A 12467-nucleotide genomic window follows, 5' to 3' on the forward strand; every position below is an offset into this window, starting at 1 on the left:
CCTGCTGTAGGGCCCTAGGCTATCTTTGGTTGGCCCCCAAGTCAGACTCTTCACAGTCCTCTAATATGAATTTGTTGTGTGAAAAACAAAAAAAGGATCACATCTTTCTCTCTGATGAGAATCATCTCATGTCCCCAGACAGTGGAGGGACCTCAGTTGAATAGAAGCTTCTACGATAAGATCTAGTACAATTAATTATGCTATTAAATATGTAAATCATGAGTTGGTGTCTAAGCCCTCTTTCATTTTTCCCTGGGTCCTATGATGTTGTTGGGACGGCAGTAGGAACACACTGCATTCTAGATAAATTTTCAAAAATTTATTTTAATTCGGTAGAACAGTCTCATTATCATCAAGGGTTCCACGAGAAAAACTTTACGTTAGAAACCTCTGATATAGAGTACAGATATAGGTATACATAAATGGGCAGTCAGACCATTCTGGAACCAAGCAGCATCAAACTAGAGATTCTTCTAGTGTGGTGTTAGCTGAAAGAAAGAATTCGTCGGAAGCTGAACCAGGAATCGGAATTTGTGCTGAGGGATTCAAATATAAAGAAAGAAAAGTCAATTATGCATACATGAGAGAACTCCTTCGTAGCTCTTTCAGCTCTTTAATAACAACGTTTTTGGTGGTTGAATATCATGCTCACGATGGAAAGATTTAAAAAATCTTTCGAAGCTATCAACCGATCTCCTTCATGTCTCCGACGGCACTGTTACTCCACCAAAGGATAAAGTATTTATCCATGAATCGTGAATGTGAGCGTTCTTAGTTTACTTAATCGAGCCTTTTAAATTTTGACACCCATATTTTGAAGTCTTTGGGTCTATAGGAAAAGTATATATGGTAAGAGTGACTTGAATCCCATGTTTGTTTGTTCTCCGGGTATAGTTCTTGCACGCTTGCAATTGCACAACAACTCATATTTGTTTATCGCTCATTTTTACAAGAATCACAAAACAATTATAAAATCACCGCAAGCGCGTACTTGTGATACTAAAACAAAACCATGAACGAGAGATCATTCACTACTTTTACAAGGGGACACCAATATCGTTGGTAAGGGACAACGCGATGTTATGGTGTCGCCGGGAATTTTTCTCTAATAGGGTTTTTAATAAATGGAATAGCTTACCCCCGGAAGTAGTAAATTCTAACACAATTGACACGTTTAAAAAGAAATATGATAAACATGTTGGGGTAAATAGAGAAGCTATATTCATACTTAGAATAAGACAACCATAAGTATTCTTTATGGGCATTGTATGATATTTCATCAAGTAAGAAATAAAAAAACAAATGAAAGGAAAACACACATAAGTATAAGATAGAGATATATATATATATACTTTTCTTCCCCCGTCTTATCAGTAATACATACGAAGTAGAGTAAAAGTGCGAAGTAGATTTCTCTTTTCACCCTCACCTACCTGTTCTCCTTCGCTCTTATATATATATATAGTAGAAGGACGGAGATACCACGGAGGTGAAAAGAACTACTTTTTATCGAAGGGTTGCAACAAAGCTTCGCAATGAGGAAAGAAAATAAAGAATACTTTTTGAATGTATTCCAGTGTCGTTTGGACGCAACATTACGTCCTTAATCGTAAAATGGTTAAAAGTAGGCAAATACGGTAAAAAAGTTGATCAAACAATAAAAATTTTACTACCATCTAGTGAGCGTAATTCGAACCAAAATTAAAATTATTGGTGTCCGTACAGGGGTTTTAGTCCAATGGAAGAAATGATGAAAATGGTGTCCGTGACCGTATCTGAGGGTGACCGTTAAACAGGTGTTTCGAAATACAATGTTGAAATAGGATTATTACCGATAAGTTTTTATTTGGCCGTAAAACAGGGGTGACCGCATCTGAGAGGTGACCGTTAAGAGAGGTTTTACTGTATTATTATTTTGGAATGTTCTGGAAAATATCTCGATTATGCTGACTTCTCTCAGAAAAAAGCTACAGATATAAAATACGCAAGGGTCTATAATCCCCACCAAGAAATTCAGATTTTAAACGTACAAATTGATTTTGCACTTACCACTTCGTTGCTAGGGTCGATAAAACGTCTCTCCACCCGAACTGGTATCTGCACCAAAAACCGAAACTCGATAATATTTTATCGGTCAGAAGTAGAGGAAAAACTCCCCAAGCAATGGTGCCCGAGACGAGAGTCAGATCCCAAATAAAGCCTCAAACTTTTATGCAGGCCTGTGATTTCACTTCTGTATACATCGGGCCCTTTTTCCACTCCTTCTCTGCGGCTATGGGAATGATGCTGCTTCAAACTTGAGATAAATCACGATTTCGAGTGAAATAACACCTGCTCAAGCGGCGAAAGTCACGTTGAATTTATCGGTATTAATACGTATCATCTCAACGAGTTCAAACGTCCTTGGAAAAAAAAAAAAAAAACACTGGCTTAATTGCTTGAATGGTGGGCTTTTTTGGTCCACCACTTTCCATTTGGGGAGAAAACAGAATAATTCTGAAAACCTGAAAAGGAGGACAGAAGGGCGAATTTTCCGAAACGTAGGAGGGCGCTTGAAATGGCATCAAAAAAGGAGGACATGTCCTCTTGACGGCAGTGGCGGTTTCACGGGGGGGGGGGTGTAATCTGTGTAATTAACCCCCCTCAGACGAACGAAAAAAACCCCACACTAAAAGAAAAAAAGGAAAGAAATTTCTTCCGGAGAAATTTTGAGTATTTTTTAAATTTACTTCTTTTTATTTAACAACACACAAGAAGATTCCATACTAAAGGCTGAGAATCATTCTATTATGCATTTGAAAAATTATCAAACTAAATTTCAGTGAACAGTATTTTTAACCTTTTTCTTCAAAAAATTAAATTTTGAACGCACTGAACTAAAATTACATTGGGGAAAAAAATTATTATTGTAGAGAAAAAAAAATCTCATAATGAAATAAAAATTTTACCTTCATAGGGTTGTCAATAAATGGAATAGCTTACCCCCGGAGATAATAAATTGTAACACAATTGACACGTTTAAAAAGAAGTATGATAAACATGTTGGGGTAAATCGAGAAGCTATCCATACTTAGTATAAGACAACCATAAGTATTCTTTATGGGCATTGTATAATATTTTGTCATGTGTATATATTGTTTATAATGTTTCTAATTTTATTTTTAATTGGGTTGCTTTATTTTTGAAATATATGACATCCATATTTGTTATGAGCGTCTTTTTCTCAGCCACTTCGTTGGGCATTTTGCCTGTTGTGGTGTTGTATTTGTATTTGTATTTCGTAGTTGAAGTACCTAAAAGTGACTCAAAATGCATTGATTATAATAAGAGATTCAATAAATAATTATGCGAAGAGGGTGGGTGTGTCAACATCCACCTATACAAACAATTCACTTTTTCCCCTGGAAGGAGAAGGACAGACCGTATCCAGCTGCAGGGCCGTAACTGTTGGGGGACGGGGGAAAAATTTAGGAGGGGGCGGTAGTTTTAGTTGGGAACAATGAACATCAGTGCAAAAGTATCGAATTTTAAAGTTGTGGGGGCGGCAAACTATTGTTTGCCCCGGGCGGCTGAATCATGTTTTTCCCGGGTAACAAAAATCCTAGTTACGGCCGGCCCTGTCCGGCCGAGTTATACAAACTTGTCTTGCTGAGGGAAGTCTTTTTTACATGGTGGCAATAAACTCTTTAAAATGAGTTTTTTTCCTCAGATCTCTATTTTGCCTTCTGTGCAGCTACTGCTACTTAATCGTATATTCACCTTGTACACATTCTTCAGAGAATTTCAAACCAATTTATATGCAGGAACGTGTTGTTTAATGCGTGACCCTAATGCATTTCTGTAGTCAGAGTCGCGTTTGTTTCGTGTTCTTGCAGGTACCCGTCTTCCACATTTTCAAGCAGATGGCAAATGCTTAAATGTCCATGTTATGTAATAATCATGTTGAAAGTGCGCCTGCTCTCGGCGGAGAGACTTTCCAAATGAGAGGCCAGCTAATATTCATACCGTGAAGTTGGAAATTCAAAAAAATGACATTTTTGCCATTTTATATCGAAATGTATTTTTTGAGGGGAAAGGAACAGGAAAATGAGGTTGAATTTTTATTCATATAAATCCGACCAACTATAGCAGATTTAAAAATTATTAGCAGTAAACGTTATATGTATATATAATATTTAAACACATTATATATTATTTTTATGAACTTTTTAGAATAAAATTAATTTTAAAATTCATGGGAGAAGGTTATAAATGTTTTTATTATTTAATTTCAGGTTGCACACTTCAGGGTATAAAGTGAAATATCGTCTGCTTTTCCATCTCTCCGTGTTTGGCGGGAAGGAAGCGAAACCTTTTCTCTCGTCATTCGCATGAACTGACGCCAAGAAATCGGTTCCTCTTTTTGAAATTACCGATCTTAGGTAAGTTTTATTCAATCGCAATGATTAATTCATAATTGATTAATTGAATAATTAACTAAGCTTTTGAGGGGGAATCAAATTAATCTATTAAGTGTATTATTTAAGTATTTTTCAACGACAGTGTTTTTTTAGTTCACATTTCATTAGATACTGTAAATGTTAATGGGACAATTGCATTGCCCCACTTTTTGACATGAGCGGGCCCCCCCCCCGTGGAAACCATGAATGAGAGGGAAGTGCCGTCTTAACGCATGGGCCCACCCGGGCACCTCGAAAGGAGAGGGGCCTCACAAAAATGAGAAGTGGTTGAAATTTTCAAGAATTTTCCAGGTAGGGCCTCAAAAACATCACCTGGTCCGGGGGCCCATGATGCTCTTAAGACGGTCCTGTCAGGGGGTCCAATGCGACTGGGGTAGAAAATCTTTAATTAGGCAGATCAGATTTGCATATTCAAATTTCGGGACTCCTAAAATGGAGGTCCTAATCAGTTGGCATCGCTGCCAGCATTCTTGAGTGTAGTGTCTCTGGGGTATTGGTTAGCATTCTTGAGTGGCGGCAGGGTCGTCTTAAAAGAGTCATAGGCCCCTGGGTCAAGTGATTTTTCTGAGGTCCTTCCTAGCAATGCTTACTCCCGAAAATTTTCAACCAGAATTTCTGTGGGCCCCCCCCCCCCTTGAACGGCCCGAGTGGGCCTATGCGTTAAGATGGCATGGTGGGACCGTCTTATCACCTGGCCCGGAGGCCCTAGGTGCTTAGGGCATGGCCTCCACATCCTGAAGCAGGGTCCCTTCGCTGGAATCTTTGGCGGGCTCCCTCTATAGTGAATGCATAACGCGAAAAAAACAAAGTGATGAAAATCGTCTTGGGCCCCAGAGCTACAGTCCTGTCAGCACTAACCCTGTGGGGACCATGGTGCAGGGCAGGTTGGTACTTCTAGTTTGGTTGGAGGGAGGGACTCCATCCAGATCCTCCTTGCGCGAGAGCGCATGATGCTGTTAAAAAAAATAGTGAGCTGCTTTTATTTATTTTCAAGCTAATCACCTATCATTGGTGCAAGTAATTAAACAAAAAATAGGGTTCGCATTCGGATCCCCAGCTTGCAACCCTTCTAGCTTCCTCCTTTGGGGGGGGGGTGCTATGGATGTTGCTGCTCTTCGATTTTGGATTGCCAAAAAGAGGTTTTTATGAGGTTTACATGGTGACGAGAGTGACTTTTCCAGGAATTTCAAGTACAATAAATTTGTTTTTATTTTTATTTTTGCAAAAACAATTATAAAAAATATCCATGAAACATTGATCAAAATTTTCACTTCTTGTTATTGTTTTTATTTTATGATTAATGCTAGGAGAGAGATAAAAATTTTGTGGATTAAGCTTAATTGAAATTTAAATTCCTTGAAACATTTTATCGCTATGAAATAATTGTTATCAAATTCTCACATTCTCTCATTCATGATTGTCATTTTTCCCTATTATATATTTCAAGGAATATTTCTCTGGGTAACTCTTTAAGGAATTATTTCAAGATGAGTTTGGAGGATCAGGCCATAGATGACTTGAGCGAATTGGATGATGAGGTTCAGACTTTTTTCCCTCAAATATAAACAATTTTTTCAGCTGCATTTTTTATGCATATTGAAGATTTTGAATACAATTAAAAAAACAGTAAATTTGTTTATGTAGGTATTGGACATGAAAATTTAGGTGAAATAAATGTGTGTTCTCTGATGATACCTTTCTATTAAAATTTTGATGTAAATTTTCTAAAAAGTATTTGGAATTTACGTAGCATTACTTTATCAAGACATGGAATAAAATCTTTTTGAATAGTAATATGAAACATTTGAAATGATTGATGGGGAAATGTAGAGTTTTCAAAATCAGAATTAAAAATTATGAATAGTATGATTCAAAATATGATGCCCCAGTCATATTTGGTTTTTTTTTAATTATTCATTGATATGCTGGTCTTTTCTTGATTATGCCAGTGCACTGATGTCGTTCTTCAAGAAGTTTGTGTAGGGACTTTCAATAGTATAGTAACATGTTGTTATCTTAGCATCATCTATTTTCCGCAACTTGAAGTAATAGTTTTGTGTCTTAAAGAACTCCAAGTAGATGAATGCCTAATTAAGCTGAAGCTCCAAATATATCGAAGGATTTCATATTAGTTACGATGCAACCTAGACATATAATATATGTTAAGTTAGTATAATAATGTTAATACAATGTAGCCCTAAGTACTACAACCGGATCCATCGAGAGAAAGCCTGGGCAAGGTCGTCCAAGAGCCACGACGGCCAGAGAAGATCGCCATTTGTCGATTATAGCAAGGCGTAACAGGAGTTCTACAGCTTCTCAGCTCTCTCGTGACTTGTATGCAGCCACAGGAACCCGTGTATCAAGGGTGACTGTTTCCAAAAGACTTGAGAGAGGGTTGTTTGCACGAAGACCTGCTGTTTGCGTCCCGCTCACTTCTACGGACAGGAGAATCCGTTTATCATGGTACAGAGAGCATAGAGATGGGCAGGCATCATGTTGGATGGCCGCACACCTCTCCATGTCTTTGAAAGAGGCACTGTGACTGGTGTGAGGTATAGGAATGAGGTCTTGGAGCCCTATGTTCGCCTTTTCAGGGGTGCAGTTGGCCCTGAGTTCATTTTAATGGACGATAACGCGAGGCCACATAGAGCTCTTCTGCTCAACGATTTTCTAGAGAGTGAGGATATTCGCCGGATGGATTGGCCAGCCAGATCTCCAGACCTTAACCCTATAGAGCATGTCTGGGACGCTCTGGGGAGGGCAATTGCAACTCGCAACCCCCCTCCGGGAACCATCCAGGGAATGAAAACAGCGTTGCTGAACGAGTGGGACCAATTGCCACAGGAAATGATAAACTGCCTTATTTCAAGTATGAAATCACGCTGCGAGACCTGTATATCTGTAAGAGGGGACCATACCCCCCTATTAACCCATCTACTAACCCATCTATTAACCCATTTTTTTTGTTTATTCTGCAACCGCTGTTTCATACCTTCCAACTCCAACGAGTGTTACGCACGATTATGCGCGTGTGTATTACAATTATTAAATGGTTATTTGTTTTGTATTGTATCAATGTTTGTACATATTTCATTAAAATCGGTACAGTAGTTCTAGAGATAATCGACCAAGTCTGCAAATTCTCTTAATTTCTTACACCAGTGTAGCTCTTGCAGCCCTACAAGCCCACCATTCATTAAAAAAGTTTTGTTGAAAAGAATTTCCTTGATTGAGAAATGTAATAGAATTCCTTTAATTTTTGTTAAGTGTGTGAGTGTCATGCTTGATACCATGGCGTGCCGCTGGTTGGCCGCATCTGTGATATATAATCGGGGTTTTCTGCGGTTTTCGAACTTTGAGGCGTGAGTACGAGCCGGTGCCCCAATTGAAAATGTCTCTCCACGGAGAGCTGGCAGACCTACAACATAATACTCATATAACATGAAAAATTCCCGCATTTACCATCCTAAAAATATGGAACAGAGATGATAAAAGCACGAGACAGGCACAGCTCTGACAGCGTAAATACGTCAGGGCCATGCATATACACACGTTCCGACACGTACCGATTTTCAGATATTTCGCAGAGGAATGTGCACGAGGCGCATATGTACTGTGTGTGTGTAGTAGTAGTAGTACAGTTGAATCCGGACTATCCGGCCGAACGTGGCCGAGGTCTCATCTTGCGTCAAAGAGAAATTTCAAGATACTTTCATTTCCAAAATATGATCTTTGAGGATTTTCTACCTAATGGTTGATACTGTAGAAAAATTGTACATTACGTAACAAAAAATATAATTCGATAACTTTTTTGTGGTGCCCAATTTTCCTGATGCTAAGGAAAAGCACGTGCTTATTTTGCTTAGTGATTAATCTGGCCCTGCGCCTGTGACCTAATTTCCTGAGCATGACCGAGGCCACAGTTGATTTTCGAATGGCTCCATCACACTTTGCCAGGGGAAACTGAATCTCTTATCCACTATAACGCCAAGATACTTCGTGTGCGAGACAGGGTAAATAGGTGTATCTTGCACCACAATATGAGCATTAAAAGATCTATCTGTCTTTCTACCTTGTTGGTGAACCACATAAATACTTTCTTAGCTGCATTCAGTTCAACATGGGTTCGGACGAACCAGAACCACAAGCTCCTGCAAGTTCAAGAGCCTTCGCATCCGTACAGCAAAGGGCGCCATCGTCAGCCTGAAGGGCTGTAATGCGTTCAGGGACGACCAAAAAATCGTTCATATGGAAGTTATGTAGGGTAGGAGCCAAAACACTTCGAGCAAAAGAGGATCGAATAGGTTTGGAATCTGATATCGAGTGGTTTATCTACACCCAAAATGAACACGTGTCGAGATAATAACTCACGTATTTTAACTCATTGTTACCACTGAACAAAAACTTTCTTTTAAATAGACAATTAACTTTCAGCGACATCGGCAGGTGTGCATTGGTTATTGGCGATCGATATTTAATAAGCAAAATCATAGTTCCCCAAAAACTTTTTGATCATTGCCCCCCCCCCCCCCACTTTCAGAAATGTTTTCTCTCATCTCCCCCCGACTCAAGCGATCCCATAGGATCCTATGTTATACTCGTAGCTTCTATCACCCCCCAGTACGCATTCCATCTCCCATCAGGGGCGATATTTCTCACTTTGGGAAACACTGAGCTAGATGAAACATTTCATCTTGATTTTTTGGCTCAATCTCGATCAGTAGCGACAACTTAGATGGCGATGCGCGTCAGGATAAAACGTCGTCCAAATAGAATCCAGCCAGCCAGCTGCGGACGAATAAGCGAGTTTCTTTGATGTATCGACTCCCGATCGACATGAGCGAGAATGTGAAATTTGTCACTGCTGTCACCGTCCACATCGACCGCTCTGGAGCAGCTCCCTCTTAAATATGGGGTTTTTTGCTGGGCGCGATAGCAGGTGTGGACTCTCCTTAAAGTGAAGGCGAATGTATGATGGAAAAAAGCTCTTTCCTTCAGTTTTTGATCAGTTTCTCTCACATGAAGACATGAAGGTCAAACAAACATGTTTGATAATCTAGTTCGAAAGAGTACTGCTCATTTTTGATTCAGTTAGCCTCATTATGACAGACACTATAGATCCCGTTAGAAAGCCTGGCCTGGGGGGGGGGGCATTAAAGATCCCAGTCCATTGGCTCCTGCTGCTGGATGTTGGAGTCATGGCTGGCAACCTACGCACGAATAAAAAACCTAAATTGTCTTGACAAGAAACAGGATATCAACAACAGGTTGAAGTAAAGCAACGAAATAATGTGAATGACTCTCTCGTCAAATTGGAACCGCTACAGCCCGTGGATAATTATGAAATGTTTAATTATACAGACCAGCAAGAAAAATTAAAAGCGGCCACATAACAGTAAGTTGTTCATAATTTGTTTCACGTTATAATTGGTAGCATATCCGGCGCAGGAAAATCATACCGCGTAAATTAGCTCAGAAATAAAATTGTAAAATTTTGAAGGGAAAAAACAAGTAATAAGAAAAAATGAGGATTTCTCACTATCTGCCGTAAAATAATAAACAACTCACACAAGCTTTTGTAACGACCATGGCCCCCACATCCTGCAGCAAGATCCCCCTGAGGCTGTGATCTTTAGAGGGCCCTCAGACCAACCTTTCAACAGCTCTTCTATATAGTAAACTTTTAGCGTGAAAAAATAAAAACATGATAAGAATTGTCACAGGCAATGTCCGGGCTGGAGCCCTATCATCCCAACTCTTTACGAATGTACCATGATAACGACAGAATATCTTATCGAATTTATTTTGGGGAGATATGTACCTTTTTATATTTTAATTAGTGTTATCAACAGTTTTTATTCCAACAAAATTTGGAGAACAGTGAAAAAAAAAATTTTCAGGAAAATTCTTCATAACGAATTTACAATCTCACGTTTGAGGAAAAAAACGCTCGTGTTCGAAACACGTAATGAAGGGGCAGGTAAAATTACAACCAATAGAGATAAAGGATGCGGAGTGATGTCAAAAATTGGTACAGTGGTTTATTTATATCAGAACCCAAGTTAGAATGAAAAGAGTATAGTGAGTGTATAATCGTGGGAGTGACCTATAAGAGCACGCCACCAGGCCTCATTGAACGGCCATACTTAGAGTGACATAGGAAATGGCCAAAAGAATGGCCTCTTGGGTGTGTAAGTATGGGAGTGACCAAAAAGAGTCACCTAGAGCCACAGACCTACAACGGTATAATTATTCTGCACTTCACTCATAGTTAGAAAAAATTGATGGCAGATGGCAGCACTACACATAACAAGCACTGTACAGTAATAAACTTCACGTTAGGTTCACACCACATACCCGCGTATTCTAACATGTATCCACTCGTTAGAAATTCTGCGGAGGAATTTGGACGAGATGCATGAATAGTTTAGTGGTGCTATAAATATTTCGTGATCGGTAGAGTATGGTTCCCGTCGTCCCACCGCTATGGACAACTTGTGATACATAGGGTATGGGGGATATGGTTAAACGATAATTAATATTGAGAGCGATTCTTTTGCAATTATCAATGCCGAAAATATCCAAGTTTCACAGATTATGACCTCTGAAATTCACTAATAAACTTTAAACTATGTTAAAATAGGCATTGATGGCACGAAAATTTAAAAAAAAAACATTTTTACCGAAAAAATTTGAAAATAGGCAGAAAAAGGCATTTATGGCATTTTGCCTGAACTTCCGGGCTCTAACTACTTATCAGTTTTAATATTATACCAATCAGTAATAGATTTTACACAGCATGTACAATGCCCTCTTGCAATATTTACTCCACGAAAAAAAATGTTTCATGTGTCAAAAAAGTTTTTTGTTTGATTCCTCACTTTCGCATGTTTTTGAATATAAAATTATTTATAAAACGATTACAAGAGAGTTTGCATGTTGACATGAAATGTTAACCCAAATCTTCGTGAAGATTCTGTAAGTTATTATTTGCAATGAAAATGTTAAGCATCTGATCTAGCAAACATTTTTTTCAGACGAACTGCAACAATCTTCATCCTTGGTTCAGGTTGGTGACACAACGCCACAAATGTTAAACAACGCTAGAGGTTTAGAAGAGACGTTTTTTCCAATGGTGAGACAGCATTGAATTCACAGAGTAATAATACTATAGAGTGCGCGCGAGGGGTTACAATGTGAAGCAAAGATCCGGAGTCACGTGACTCCGGTCGAAAGGCTGGTCAGGGAATCTCGCTGGCAATGCTTTCCTTATGGCTACTCGTATGACGATCTACACGTGCTGTCTTATTTTTCATTAGAATGGTCACCACGTGTGCAGCTTTCGGATGTTCTGAACGGTTTAGGAAAGGGGGACCAGTACCCTTTCACAAGGGAATACTTTTTTGCTTATTCCCCTTCTTATAAATTAAAAATTGGAATATTAAATTGACGATGCAATGGATTTCTGACGTAATCTCAGTTTTTAACTACTCCATTTTGGATTTAATTCAATTGAAGTTCCAAGTTTTGGTAAAATTCAAATGTCATGAATCATTATTAAATGTTTTAATAGGATTTTTGGCAATAAATGATTGAAATTGTGAGTTTTATGAAGTTTTAACTGAAATATACGTCTCCGCAAGATTTGGCGAGATTTGGCGAGCTAGTGAGTTCATTCGAGTTTTGCTCAACTTGGAAGAAAATATGCTTTTCAGAAGGAGAAATTTATGAAAAATATTCTATTTAAATAGAATGTGAGGAAAACTTCCCCCCCCCCTCTAGACAATTGCAGTTTTGCATAAAAATGCATAACAACCTCTAAAAATAATAGTATTTTTAGCCCTCTTCACACCTGAGATAAAACTATTACAGAAAAGAAATTTTTTTATTCATTAATTTATGTTTGTTGTATGTGAAATTGCCGCTTCAAACAAGAAAATTAATTATTCAATTGATTTTTTGAGTCAATATCTGTACTAAGACCTGAAGTCATATATTGTGTAC

General features: G+C 38.6%; 1 protein-coding gene across 1 annotated transcript in view; it reads right to left on the bottom strand.

The window, feature by feature from the left end:
• LOC149067510 (uncharacterized) overlaps window positions 1–2321 on the bottom strand; it is a 64395-nt gene extending 62074 nt beyond the window's left edge. The window contains exon 1 of the mRNA XM_089252653.1: window positions 2050–2321. The gene's annotated coding sequence lies outside the window, so the exon portion shown is untranslated. The remainder of the gene's footprint in view (window positions 1–2049) is intronic.
• Between the last annotated feature and the right edge of the window lie 10146 nt (window positions 2322–12467).

Source organism: Pholcus phalangioides, unplaced genomic scaffold (assembly GCF_987345545.1).
Source record: "Pholcus phalangioides strain wild (caught in Gottingen) unplaced genomic scaffold, Ppha-v1.0 ptg000030l_1, whole genome shotgun sequence".
NCBI lineage: Eukaryota > Metazoa > Arthropoda > Arachnida > Araneae > Pholcidae > Pholcus > Pholcus phalangioides.